Raw genomic sequence first — 16130 nt, 5'->3', positions numbered from 1 at the left:
GCTTAAAATACTCATAGAAATAACCTACTATAATCAAGCAACTCGCCTTCAAACTATATACCAAGTGAAATTCTCACTAACCACATAAATGAACAATAGCAATAAGATGATTCTAAGTTCACTTGAGCAGCCAACATTTCTATTGATATGATTGCAAAGGTGTATCAACAAATTTGTAACCATGAGCATGATTTAATTTTCGGATTGTTCTTCCCTCATTTCAAATAAATCATATTAATTACTCCTAAACCGCGAAAAAGAAGAAACAATCAAACCATCAAAAGACAAAGTCACAAAGAACCTATAAAAATTAGCAAACTTCATAAAAAAAATACAAACTCAATTATAAAACATAGAAACCAGTAGAACGAAAATTGAAAATATTGATTCTTAATTTCAGCTTCAATTCTACAAAATTGGAAGCAAGTAGAAATAGGAATTACTTAACAAATCATATATAATTTTATCAAAATATATTAAAAAAATTAAAAGACATTTAACTTGATGTTCAAATTCTCCACAGAAATTCACACCAAGAACAATTCCTCTTTCACACACACATATACTATTACAGAAGGCTGTGAAGGTGCAAAAAATTCAGAAATTTCTTAAACTTGTGAGAATACCGAAACCCTACCTGAAACAGAGTTAATGAAACGAGATCTTCTTCCTATAAAGCAAACTCGTAATGGATGACCCACTTCTCAATGGACTCTCTGCTCATGACCTTTCGACAATAACCGACAAACGGCCTCTTCCTTATATGCCGAGAAGAAACCATGTTTTCTTTCCATTTCCCTTAAAAAAATCAAAAGCCCAACTCATTTTTCAGCCAAACAAACAGACTTAAGGGTTAGCATGAATGAAATTTCTAGTTCATAAATTGTATAATCACAATAGAGAAGATAATTTAGAAAGACACTTAGCTGAATGGAGCAAAATCCTTTTGAGAATGATTGTAAGGTTTTCTTGTAAAATGCTTGTGGATGAAATTTAGGGAAACTACGCTTGCTTTTTAGTATTTGGGCAGAAAATAGATTTACAGAGGGAATGTAATTATTTTATAAAATTTGTGAAAATTAATAGGGCATATTTGTAAGGTGTGGTTTTAGAATTATAAATATACCACACAAAAGTGTAGCCATATGTATAAGTAAGTGTTTCAAATTGTTTTATGATTTGACAACACTTAAAATGTGTAGTCTAATATTTTAAAGAGCACAATATATAAGAGTTGCCAAAATATTTGTGGCCAAAAGTCAGGTACAAAGGCTACACCTTAAAAGTATGCCCTAAGATATTTTTCGCAACACTTTTCAAGCATTGTAGAAAATTAGTGTGGCCATAGGCCAAATTTGTTGTAGTAAAGTATTCAACGCTGGTAGCTGGTGGTTGGAATTGCATCACAAAAGAGATGTAGAGTGTAGCACGAGTATAGAAACACAGGTACTCAAGACGCATCAAAGGATGACTGAGCAGGAAAAGTAAAAACAATATGAAATGATAGAATCTAGACACAAACCACAGGTCAAAGAAGAATTTAAAAGAAATGCACACGAGTGTACTAAGATAGAAAAATACTAAGTACAATCGTACTAAACCTAACAGGAATTCCAAAAGCACAAAAGGTACACTCGTGCACAGTTTTAACTAAAAACATGAACAACCATATAAGCCCGACTAGTACATCGATAATCTAAATATACTAAGAATTAGATACAATGGGTCCTGACCTGGGGATGGCACAGACCAGACCTCTTACCGATAATAACCTCCAAGTAACCAATAAGAGCCACCCAAAGCTAAGGAGTACAAATCATGAACCTTGAAACACGGATGGTCTCCAAATAGGCAATAGGTTGTAGACAAAGTATATCGACCCTGTAGAGGATATAGAGTATCATGACCAAATCTTAAATGTGCAACTAGGTGAAATCAATTCCATAAAGGATTATGAGTTGTTTGACCAGACCTTGAATCTACGACTATAAAGGACTACTGAAACATCTCATGTCAAATCATTATTATAGAACCACCGTGGAATGATGTCCACTCTCGAGTAATCAGAAGAACACTCCAAGATCGAACCAACTCCAGTCCCTGGTCGCAAAGCAAAGTTTGAAATCTCAAACGTAACACATGGGCCCGTAGAAAAAGGGAGAATGGATGGAAGGTCGTCAAAGATAAGTTAATCTCTAATCTAAGGCTCATTCTCTCAGACACAAGTTTTCTACACCAGTCTACCAGGAGCTAAGCCTTACAAAATGAAGTTGGAATAGAAATAAGGCCAAAAGGCTCCAAATATCACAAGTGTATGGAAAACACTAATGTAAGCTTAGACTAAAGACAAATCATGATCAATTAATCAATAAATAACAACAAAAAAAGCCAACAACAAGATAATGGTGATGCAATATCACAAGTAGCATGCTTCTAATCCCAAAAAATTGCGATAAAAGCCTAAAACATGGTTTCTAAGTAAGGTAGCATGATCAAATCGGTACCCACCCCAATTAACTCAACTTAACATGATTTCACATGATCCAGCTCAATCTAAGGAAAGGGAAGCCATAACCTATCTTTAAGGCAACCACGCAAGCTCAAATCACATTTCTGGAGCTTTTCCTTTATGTACGACTTCTGAATGCTGCCAAGCTATCAAAAATAGAATTACAATGTTAATACGGTTAATAATTTCACTAAAAATAGATATAGACTAATTTTGGAATAAAAAAAAGAGTCATGACACCCGCACTGAGAATTTCAGAAATGACTTTGTCAAAAGGTCCTTAATAGTCCCCCAAAGTGGGGTTCCCAGTTGGAGCACAATTTGAGGACTCGAAAAAATGGAAACAACAACATGCATAAATTCCATAAATAAAGAACAGGGAACAAGCTTAGGAAATCTCAAAAACACAAAAACATATCAAACGAAGGGTCTCCGACACCTCTTGATTAATCACCCATGTAACCTCAAACACCCTGATCACCCCACCCTTTGAATCACCTAATTTGTCGCTAAATTGGCAGATAAAATGCAAAATGAAATATCACACATAGAGCTTATCGGGGTTTGGTCTTACTTAAAAGACCACACAAACTTCATCTTTGCGGATGCAAAAGTGAGGTCCTAAACATTGATATTGTTTCGTGATCATGGCGGTTGGTGAACTAGTACCCCACAAATGTGGCAAGGACCTCGGGGAAGCGGCTAAGGTCCCATAACACAATGACCTGACTCTGTGGTATCTGCAAACACGACCAATTGCTCACAAACGTGAAGGCCAAATTTGGACTCCACTAGCTAATGAATATCATCTAGTTTTGGACATTAGTTTCTCCAATTAAATTTCCTGTCAGTTGTGTAGACCTTTGTTTTTCTCTTAATAAATTTTGTTCTTTGTTGCTCTTTGTTGTTCATTCCTTGCATTTTCAATCTTCAGATTTTGTTTTATATTAGTTACGTGACTTATTGTTCTTGGTCTTCTTTAGGAATTGTCGCACCTTCTCAATCTTTTCCTCCTATTTCTTTTGTTTTAAGAAATTTGTACTAATTAGCATAGAATGCAGGTGTCACGCCCGTCTTCAAGAACTAGTTGAAAAAAGTATAAAAAGTTGATTGTATGAAAAGATCAACAGAAAGAAAGAGTTTTTTTTCCGAAACAACTCATCTCAAAGGATCGAAAAAAACATTCATGGTTCTCCTCCTTCCAAGATCATAACATCTTGGATATTTGAAGAAATGAAGGTATGTAAGGTTATCATAGTAAGGAACTAAGTTCTTCCTCACACTCTAAATCTAAAGTTGTAAGATCAAAGTTGTAATTTTTACCAAAGTCTATGAATTCAAGTTTCTTCAAATTCAAATTACCTATTGTCGAACTCTATTATTGAAACTATTGTATTTCATACTCATTGACAATTCTTAATTGATAGTTCATGCTTATATACCACATGGTCTCATTTAGCTAACGTTACCTGAAGACCTTGTTACACTGTTCACATGAATTATTTTCACAAATAAACGAAGTTTCAAGATTTTGAAAGAAATCTTTCATAAAAGTGTATTTAGCTTCAAGTGCATATTTTTAGCAATAAAGCATAGTAAGATTTTAAAACAAGTTCAATTCAGTTTAGTTCTAAAGAATTATTTTGAGCAAAGTCTCATATTTGGCTCAAACAGTTTACCTATTTGTGACCATATCGTATTTGATTCGATAGACAAATAACTTATTTACTTATAAGAATATGTGTATATAGATATTCTATTTAGAGGATTATTTACCACAAAGATGACATGAGTCAGAAAATTTAATTCTCATAACTACGTGCAATTGTAGGATTGTTGAGCACACCACTAGATGATCAACTCATTTAGACCAAGATGATCAATAGTGGATCCACATCAAACAAAGATGTTCAATACCTTGACAAGATATAGAACAACTCTTCTAAGTTGAGCAACATGACCTCACATGATGTATGTCGGTTATAAGAAAAGCTCCACTTAAAGATTATATATATGATAATTTATGAATTGATGAATATGAAAATTTCTTAGATTTACAGTCCTGGATATGTTTACAACTCAAGACACTAAAAAATCTTTAATTTATATCATCATATGATAAAAGTTTTCTAAAACAACTTGCATACTATTTTTGTCATGACATAAAAACTCGAGTTATGATTGCATCTACTATTACCCACATGTAGGTAAGCCCACACGTAATCCGGAAGAACATGTAATGGGTGTTAGGGTAGAATAACAACCAAAACACAATAGAGAAGCAGATCAACAAACATAACAAGAAAAATTAGCAGAAGACATATATACATAAATAGAAAAAACAAAACATCCAAACTAGAACCTGGAACTCTATCATGATCCAATTTCTCGAGTCATGATGACACCTACTATAACCAACCAATAGGTAAGCCAAACCGTAACCCATAATAGCAAGTAATGGATATAAGGGTAGAACATTGTGGAAGCAATAAATTAACAACACTAATAGAGCAATAGGCGGTAGCAAACCAAAACTATATGCAATAGATATCTCCTAGAACGTGGAAATCACAAGTACAATAGTGGCTACTTTGATTGCTCAACTTGATTTGAATTGGTGACTCCTTATTGTTCAAGGGCATGGGAATTATGAGTTTAATATTGCTTTTATACATTTCAGTTTTAAGATTTATTTCGTGAGCTAGGGATTTGTCTTAGTCACATCTATGATTAGTAGAGGCCTAGTTAGAGATAGTTGATTTTCCACTTATTCGTTCACATACTCAATGTTGGTATCTTATGTGCTTAAAAGCTTTAAGACTTATGTCTCAATTCCTATGATCATTCTCTTATGGTGTATAATATAGTGTCATATTTATGTCAAGTCACTTTTTAGGGTCTCTCGGGATCTTATTTGCCATATCACATCTAGGGACTAGTTTGCGTCGTGACAAATTTGATATTAAGAGTATCAAGTTTCTAAAGGTTCTTGGACTCTGACTAGCCGCATTGAGTAAAGTCATGTTCATGACTATGAAGCGTCCTACATTTATGAATAGGAGGCTACAAGGTGTTTAGGAAACTTTACTTCTTTCATTACTCTAAAGTTGTGCGATAGAGTTGAACTCTACAAATATCTTCATCCTAACTCTTAATGTTTTGTTTACATAATAGGCTTGCACGAAAAGCTCTCGTGAGAAGGAATGTTGGTTACAATGTGGAACTCGATTTTCCTCAAGATTCGATTGACCCTTTGACCGAGCAAGTGTCATAGGCCGAGTTTACAGTCAATTTTCAGGTGTTGGCTCAAGATATGACCACTCAAGCAAATAAGAAGGTTGTATCTTCCGTGAACACAAACTTCAGTACGATGGTAACAAGGGTAAGATAATTCATGAGGACGCATCCTCCAAAATTTTATGGGCCAAAAATGGATCAGGATCCACAAAAGTTCATTGAGGGGATCTACAAGATTGTGGACATCATGGGAGTGACCTCGGTAGAGAAGGCAGATTCAGTGGCTTACCAACTCAAAAGGGTTGCTCAAGTTTTGTTTGTTGCTCAATGGAAGGAATAAAGGGCATTGGATACGGGTCCCCAAGATTAGGACAAGTTGAAAGAGGACTTTTTTTTTCCTTGAGATAATGGAGGCTAAACTGCAAGAGTGTATAAACTTGAGGCAAAGAAATATGAGTGTGAAGGAGTAATTATTGAAGTTCACTCAATTTTCCAAATATACTTTGACAATAGTTTCCTACTCTAGAGCAAAGATGAAAAAGTTTGTGTCAGGGGTCCTTGAGATAGTGGTCAAATAATTCTGAACTGCCACTCTACTCAAGGAGATGGACATCTCTTAGTTAATTATTCATGCCTAAAAAATGAGGATGAAAGTTTAAAGGAGAAAAATAGGAATTTAAAAGAAGGAAAAAATGGAAAGTGGTGATTTCTCTCATGATAGGTCCAGTGGATGTCAATTTCAACAAATGTTCTCCTCTCAAAATTATTCAAATTCTCCGGCTCAAAGGTTCAATAAGGAGTCGATGTCTAACCCTAAGACTCAAGAAGGTGGTTTTAGTGGATCTTCATTTATCTCTTGCAAAAAGTGTGGCAAAAGTCATTCGGGGAAATGCTTAGTCAGTACCGATGTTTGCTATGATTGTGGGAAGAGTAATCACAAGGTGAGGGATTTCCCTTCACAATCTAGCAAGGGTAAAGATTGTAGACATGATTAGCCTCGTGCTTCTGGTTCAGGAGGTATTCATCGTCAAAACAAATTTTAGGCTTTTGGGACTTGACATGATCATGAGGGTTTTTAGGATTCGATGACTGGTATGTTGTGAGTCTTTCACTTTGATGTTTATGCATTCCATGACGCAGGTGCTACCTTGTATTTTGTGACTCCTTATGTGTCTATGAAGTTTGATGCCAGTCCTAAAATTCTCTAGAGAAATTTCCCTATTTGAGTTTCTTACCGAATCACTCGAGTTGACTTAGCTAGATATCATCGACTTTGATGCCATTCTTGGGATGGATGAACTTCATTTTTATTATGCTTCCGTAGATGGTTATACCCCATTAGTCACATTCTAGGTTCCGAATAAACCTATCCTAGAATGGAAGAGTGGAAATTCAACACCTAAAGGTCTACTTATAGCTTGCCTAAAGACTAGTAAAATAATTTCCAATGGTTGTATCTATCATCTTGTTCTAGCAAGGGATATGGATTCTGAAACCCCTACTCTTGAGTCAATTCCGATTATAAATGAGTTTTTTGGAAGTGTTTAATAAGTGGTAGATTTACACTCATTTGTGACCTTTTTAGTTCAACAATTAGTGTCCTTAATGCCAATTTAAAACCTATCCTCATAATTATTCAATGTTTTGCATCCATAATGGCCAAAAGATGGGGCAAGGATGATTGAATGATAAAAGAGTCCAAAAACACGAAAAGAATGATCCCATACACTCACAAATGGAAAACATTCTACCAAATAGGAATCATAACAGACTCTCACTTTCACAAGAATAATAACATGCATGTGTCAACCCATATATTTGCCCATATTTTCCAAACAATCAGTGCGCTAGATCCCGCAAAATCACGAAGGTCTTTCAAGGCTTGTAGTAAGGTTGCTGGGCAAGGTAGGATAATTGTTGGATTATAGTGACTCTACCCTCTTGAAGCATTAACAAGGGCTTAATTTTCAATCTTTCCTTCCTTTTTTTGAAAACAAAACCTCACCAAAACTTTCTTCTATTAAATTTCTATGTCTTTACTAATGAGGAAACCTTTATTTAATTACAAGACAACAAACAACACTATATACACATTAAGTCTTTTTTCCTTTTTCTTATATGAGATGGTTCCATCTTTTGAAAAATCTTCACTCGAAAGAGATTATTCATCTATACATTAAGCTCATTATGAGTGGTAGATCTATAATAATTTGAGGCCTATTTAGTTCTACAATTAGTATCCTCAATGCCTAATTATTTCCTATTCTAATGATATTTTGATGATTTGAAGCTATGAAAGCTAAGAGACAAGGCAGGGAGGGATTAATACTTGAAAGAGAGGCCAAAAAAAAGGAAAGAAGTGTAAACTCCACACTGTTGATCACCTTAATGGCACGACCTCGCCCAAAGTTACAGTTGAGCTAATGGAGATAGGTATCATATTTTTACTTTTTGTAATGGGTGTCTAAAACCCCAAAGTCTAGGTTTGCCATTATGGTATTTGGTGTTGATATAATATGGTAGGTATTGCGTTTTGCTTTGTTTTATTAATGTTCATTCACGGATTTGGCCTAATTAGCGTGTGTTTAACTCATTGTTAAGGTTGCAAAGTTAATCCTTATTTAGATCTTTAATTGATTCTCGAAAGAGATTGATTGGAGTGTGTACTAAGTCTAATGCATGCTATTTACGTTTGATGTCCATGATTATGTCACGACCCAAAGTATACCCTAGATGTGACATGGCGTATATGACCCCGAGAGGCCCTACACAAGCCACCTAACATGAATACACAAGATAATAGAATTAAAGAGTTCAAAAGACAATTTATTTCATAAAAGAGTTTTTCAAAAAATGAAATGGAAGCCCACATAGTCTCAATAGTCTTCTATTACATCAAGAGCGATTGGGATGTAATCAATGCATCACATACAATATCATAAAGGTAAAGACAAAAAAAGCAATAAAAGGTTTGGTCCTCGGAACATGAGGACTCACCACTACTCTAGATACCAAGTGATCACTAGCCACAAGGATGCAGAATCGGAGCGTCAGACCCTACATTTTTGGAAGAATGTAGGCAAGAGTATGCGTTAGTACAATAATGTAACAAGTATGATAGAAATGCATAAAAGTTACCAAATAATTCTAACAACACATTTTTGTAATATGCAAAGACCAAGTTTAAAACATAAGATGAGAGATAAGAACCATAATCATGATCATGGCAATGCAAGTAAATTATCTTTGAACACATGTGATATACTTTTAAAAGTAACCTGAGTTCATCATTATTGTTGTGGGAAGGTTACTTAACCAACATAGAGACCATACGAGCTATAACATGGAATCTGGTGTCTACCTCACACCGAAAAGAGGTTTCCTTACTTGCCAAGGTAAGAACCATGACTTTTTGCTTAGGTTGATCCATTAACTAATGACTTTCTAAGACAACCTATGGTGGCACATAATTTATTTGACAAGGGTAATAGCCACTTGTCCACTCGGTGCTAAGCATAATTTCCACAGATTAGTCATTCATCATATTCATCTTATTTTTAAGGGACATGGGTAATCGCCTCTTTTCTAATCATTATGGGGACATGGGTAATCGCCTCTTGTCTTACCATTAGAATTGGTCCTATAAATTGATTCATAGCTTAGTTGAGAAATCCTTTCAACTCTAAAATCCTTTATGTGAGAAAACCATTCACATTAACCTATCAAGTAATATGTGAGAAATTGTTTCACAACAATCAACAACAAGATTTATTCTTTACTCTCAAAGCAACATATATCACATTTCATCAATTTCATAAGAACATGCATATCTTCATAAATTCATAGTTCATAGTTCAAAACCCAGTTTCAATCGTCATAGTTTAGAAAATAAGCATTATGCATGGGTTCATCTTAAAAACATGGAATTATCTTAATTCATGCATAATAGTTCAGAAAACAATCAATTAGATCAACATTGAAATGAACCCACAACATGGAAGAAAACCCTAACTTCAATTGGAAATTTCTAACTTGTCAATTGAGAAAATTTAGGAACCCTATGGAAGAAAGACCTCCATAGGTGAAGACTATCATACTTTGCTGCCAAAAGCTTGAAATCAAAGAAGGATTAGGAGACTAGATCTTTAAACCCTAGCTTCATTCTTCTTCCTTAGAAAGAGAAATATTTGAGAAGAGGAATTTTTCATTTTGGGTAATTTTGGAGAATTAATTGAATTGGGTGTTTGGATATTAGAAATCATTATATTGGTCTTTGGGTAAAGGGTAAAACGATATAGTATTGGGTTTGAATAATCAGGAAAAGACCTAAAAACCTCTTTTAATATAACTAACGACCTCACCAACGACTGGACCTATGGTCCGTTGGTCAGATAACAAACCATTTTGGTCGGCCGTAGGTTAAATAAGAGACCACCCATTTTGGACCCCCATCGACGGAACCCATGTGCGGTTCATGGGTCCACTTATGGGACGTACATCCCGCTGTTGGTTCCAACTTTTTATCTTAAAAATCTCACTAAGTATGGGACTCACCTACAAGACCTACCTACGGCTCGTGCATTGGACAACATATCGTCCTGCTGAACCATCACAAAGTAGTCGGACTAGACATTTGTGGAAAACTTGGACTGGCAAACCAAAGGCATACCTAAGGATCCTGTGTCAGACCATGGACCATCATTGGCTCAGTTTGTGCTGGTACCAGACCCTGAGAAGCTGCAATTTCTCATTTTTATGAATCTGAGGTGTTACAATATCTCCCCTTTGGGAACATTCGTCATTGAATGGGATACAAGACACCATATGAAGGGTAGGGACTTAGATCGAAAAGCCCAACATGAATGCAATCATATAAATGCACATATCCGAGGAGGAAACATCAAGTCCAAGCTAAATCATGCTCAAAACAACACTTCATAAGTTCTATGTGCAACTCATATTCAAATGCACATATACATATAGAAATCAATCAAGCTAACTCATTTTTCTCAAAAAACAAGTTTTTCATGAACATGTATATATAAGGAAATCATGGGAATATTTAAGAGACATGGCACAAAAAGAGTAAACCATAAGGAACTAAATACCTCAAGCTAGAGTAGGGACGAAGGGAAAGAGATTAGGATCACGGGATTTCATATCGCCCTCGGCCTCCCAAGTAGCACCCTCAATTAAGTGATTCCTACAAAGAACCTTCACGGAAGCGACTTCTTTGTTTATCAACTTTTTAACTTGCCTCTCTAAAATCTCAACCGGCACTTCCTCATAAGAAAGTTAATCCTTAACTCCCAAAATTCTAAGGGAACTATAGATGCCGGATCTCCAACACATTTCTTCAACAAGGAGACATGAAAAATTGGATGCACCGATGCCAAATCATTAGGAAAATCAAGTGCATAAGCAACTTTACCAATACTCCTTAAAAACTGATAAGGGCCCACCGCCCACATAACGGGAACTAATCTTCATTTTCTTTCCAAATATCATTAAACCATTCATGGGTGAAATTTCAAGTAGACCCAATCATTCACATAAATCGCAAGATCTTTTCTTCTAACATCGGCATTGGACTTTTGTCGACTTTGAGCCATTTTGAACCTTTCTCTAATAAGTAAAACATTCTCCATAGCCTTATGTACCAAATCAGGACTTGTCAAAGAAACTTCACCCACTTCAAACCAACTTATAGGATATCTACACCTCCTACCATATAAATCCTCAAATGGAGCTATACCAATACTTGAGTGATAACTATTATTATACACAAATTCAATCAAAGGCAAGTGATCATCCTAATAACCCTTGAAGTAAATTACTCATGCTCTCACCATATTTTCCAAATTACAGATAGTACGCTCTGCTTTCCCATTGGTTTGTGGATGAAATGTTGTGCTAAGCTTAACAAGGGTGCCAAACCCTTTTTTTAAAGACGTCCAAAAATGAGAAGTGAATTGGGTACCACGATAAGAGATAATGGATAAGGGCACTCCATGTAACCTAACTATTTCCCCTAATTAAAAATTAGCATTGTCCTCAGCTGAAAATGAAACTTTGAAGGGAATGAAATGAGCCAATTTCGTCATTCGAGCCACAATAACCCAAATTGAATCATGTTGTCGCGGGTGTGAGGTAAACCAAAATTGAAGTCCATATTCAAGTTTTCCCACTTCCAAGAAGGTATACTAATGTCTGGGGACAAACCTTCCAACATCAGATGTTCAACTTTCACTTGTTGACAATTAGGACACTTAGCAATAAATTATGTAATATCCTTCTTCATCCCATTCAACCAATAGACCTCTCGAAGATCACGGTACATCTTGGTGGCTCATGGGTGAATTGAATATCCATAACTATAGGCTTCAAATAAGATTTGTTCTCTCAAATCATCTACATTGGTAACACACAAATGATCTTGATAGCATAGCACACCATCTCCCCAATTGGGAGTAAGCCTCAACGAACTTTTTAAGCACAACATCCTTCAATTCAACCAAAGTCGGATCAAGACCTTGCTTTGCTTTCACTTCTGACACAAATACGATTCTGAACTATTATGGACCATAACACCACCTTTATTGGAGTCAACCAACTGAACACCCATTCAAGCCAATCTAAGAACATCTCTAACCAACTCCTTCTTACTATACTATATATGAGCAACACTACCCATTGTGAACTGACTAAGAGCATCCGCCACCACATTTGCTTTGCCAGGGTGATAGAGGACACTCATATCATGATCCTTTAGTAAATCAAACACATTATTTGGCAAAGATTTAGATCCTTCGGTTTAAACACACAATGCAAACTTTTTTGGTCGGTAAAGACATCGACATGAACACCAAGCAAGTAATGCCTCCAAATCTTCAAAGCAAACACAACCACCTCTAGTTCTAAATGATGGGTAGGAGAGTTATTTTCCTGCACCTTAAGTTGCCTTGAAGCATAGGCAATAACTTTCCCATTTTGCATAAGGACACGTCCTAACCCAATTCTTGAAGCATGACAATAAACAAATAACCCATTGATTCCTTCTGGTAAAGTCAACACCGGAGCGAAAGTAAGTCTATTTTTCAATTCATGGAAGCTCTTTTCACATGCTCCTGACCATAAGAATTTGGCTTTATTTTAGGTCAATGTCGTCAATAGAGAGGCAATCGATGAAAATCCTTCCAGAAATCTTCCATTGTAATCGGCTAAACCCAAGAAACTTATAATACCCTAAGGGGATAGAGGTCTAGACCAACTCTTCACCGCATTTGTCTTCTTAGGATCTAGCTCAATACCCTTTCCAAAATAATGTGCCCAAGAAAAGCCACAAACCTTAACCAAACCTCACATTTACTAAACTTTGTAAAGAGTTGTTGGTTCTTGATGAGTTGCAACACAATCCTCAAATGATTAGTATGGTCATCTTCACTCCTTGAGTAAATCAAGATGTCATTGACAAACACAATCATAAACATATCTAGGTATTGCTTAAACACCCTATTCATCAAATCCATAAATGCGAACAAAGCATTAGTCAAGCCAAAGGACATCACTAAAAACTCAAAATTACCATACCGAGTTCAAAGTTTTGTTTTTGGAATATCATCTTCCTTTACCTTTAATTGGTGATAACCCGACCGAAGGTCAATCTTAGAGAAGTAACTTGCTCGTTGTAGTTGATCAAACAAAGCATCTATCCTTGGAAGAGGATACTGATACTTAATGGTAACCTTGTTCAATTGATGGCAATTGATACACATACAAAACAAGTCATCCTTTTTTCGAACAATCAAAACTGGAGCACCCCATGGAGAGATATGCGGTCGGATGAAACCCTTATCCAACGAATCTTTCAATTACTCGTTTAATTCCTAAAGTTCTACCAGAGCCATTCGGTAAGGAGGAATAAAGATAGGTTGCGTATCTGGGAGAAGGTCAATAACGAAGTCTATTTCCCTTTTGCGAGGAATATTGGGTAGATCATCTGGAAACACTTCTAGAAACTCATTTACAATGGGGACCGACTGAAGAGTAGGGATTTCATAATTTTTATCCCTCACCCTAACTTGCTGGTATATGCAACCATTAGAAAACACCTTTTTAGCTTAAGACGAGAAACCAACTGACTCTTAGGCATATAATTTCCCCCTTTCAACTCTAGGATAAGCTCATTTAGAAAATGAAACTTTACCACTCGGGTTCTACAATCCACTTGAGAATAATAAGAATGTAACCAATTCATACCAAGAATGACATCAAAATCTAGCATATCAAGCTCTACAAGATCACCATGAGTGACTCTAGGGGTATGGAGATGGGACAATTTCTAGTGAATCTCTTAGCCACAACAGATTCACTGATAAGAGTAGAGACAGAAAAAAGATCAATCAACTCATCCGCAAGAATATGAAACCTCTTAACAACATATGGCGTCACAAAATACAAGGTAGCACCAGGATTAAGCAAAGCATAAACATCAAGATGAAAGATATTCAACATACCAGTAACCATATCGGGAGAACCCTCTTGATCACGACGAGTCTAAAATGCATATAATCCATTTTTATTCAGACCCCACTAGGACCAGACGAAGGATTAGGTTGAGCCTGTCGACGATTATCTCCTTTATTTTTAGCAACTGAGAGACAATAACTTATCTTGTGATCCCTCTTACCACAACCAAAGCATGCATTAAAATCAGTTAGACATCTGCCCTTATGCTTCTTTCAACACTAAGCATAAGTAGGCAATGAAGATCCACTACCATTTCTTTCTTGAGGCTTAGGGTTATACATCCTATCTATGTTGAACTTAGAAAGAGAATTGGAGGAACCTTGATCGGAAAACCTTTGTTAAAAAATAGAACGACCATAACCATCGAACCTTGAATGTGCAAAGTCACCACAATCAATCCTTGCCTTCTTCACTGATGCTTATCGTGACCTACGACACTAACCTATGGTATGAGTGTCTACGATAGTTGATAGTATCGTAACCCAACTAAATGTTGTGCTCATATCCCAAGGGAGTGGTTTTGAGAATTGATAGAAAAATAAAATTAAGCTCTAACTAGTCGTAGCTAAAGACATTAACGGTTAAAACCATAGTAAATTAAAGGGGGCGACACAAAAGTGTCAAATATCGATTTGGGGATTTTGTCATAAGTAGTAACAATAGCAAAAAATTAACAAGAAAATCAAGTATGGAGAAATGTTCTTGGGATATGACCGCAAAACAAGTTGAGATAAATCATTGGGTACATGCTTTCAATAGAAAATTTGCAAGATAATTGTGACTAGGCTAAGCTTTAGATGGAAATAAGTTCCCTCTCGGGTAACTTACCCTGTTTCAAATGGGTTCCTCTCGGACACCCATTTGCCGCATGAAGACCAGCCTACACCTTACTCCACTCACTCTCTAAAGCTGAGTGTTAGGATATGGCACTAAAGATCACCCTCTTGGGCTGAACCTCATGCCGACCCACTTCTTAGGCCATTAGTCTAGTGGTCTTAGTTTCGCGACCTCCCTCTCGAACAAGCCAAAAACACATGGGTGGTTTTGTATTTTCAACTACAAACCCATTATATTAAACCACAACCACTAGGTGAAATCACCATTAAAATACATCTATCCTATCAGCAATCAAGACCCAACAACAATATCAACACATATTTGCTAAATCACACCCCAAGAATGGGGTTTTTAGCCACACATCAAGAAATAACAAAATACACCTAAAATGATACTAAAATCAAATGGGTATAAGAAATTAAGCCTTGATTTAAGCAAATGAAGAAGAATGGAGAAGACCCACTTCCAACTTGGGGAAGATGAAATCCTTCTCTCTTCAAGTCTCCCAAAAAATCCTATCCAAACTTGAGATAAAATATCTAAAAATGTATTATTCTATTATGAAAATAATAATAATAGTTCAAAACTTATAAAATTAATAACAAGTTTAGAATTTATAGCCATCAGAAATTGGTGCAGATGGATAGTTCGACGAAGTTAGTCGAGTCCGCCGAATGACTCGGCGACTCGCCCTTCTTCTGTCTCATTGCCATTGAGTGTTTACCTATAACATCTTTATGTTCTGGACTATTGGGCGTTATTGTACTGCTTCACGAAACTATTCGGCGAAGCGCCGACTGCTTCTTTCATCGCCTTTTTGATCCTCTTCCTTCAGGACTTCGCATATTGGAATAATGGGCTAATTTGATCAGCTATATCTATATTCTAGGGTCCTAGACCCTTGTAGACACACTGCAGTATCCCCTTGTCTGTCATCCCGTGAGATGGGCATAGTAGAAGCCAACAAAGAAGCGAAAAAGAAGCAGGAGTGGGACGCACTAGCTACCCAATTGAATGC

This window comes from Solanum verrucosum, unplaced genomic scaffold (genome assembly GCF_900185275.1).
Source record: "Solanum verrucosum unplaced genomic scaffold, falcon-dt-bn FXZP01000898.1, whole genome shotgun sequence".
Classification (NCBI taxonomy): Eukaryota; Viridiplantae; Streptophyta; class Magnoliopsida; order Solanales; family Solanaceae; genus Solanum; species Solanum verrucosum.
The sequence above is the reverse complement of the archived record's forward strand: the minus strand, read 5'-3'. Positions refer to the sequence as shown.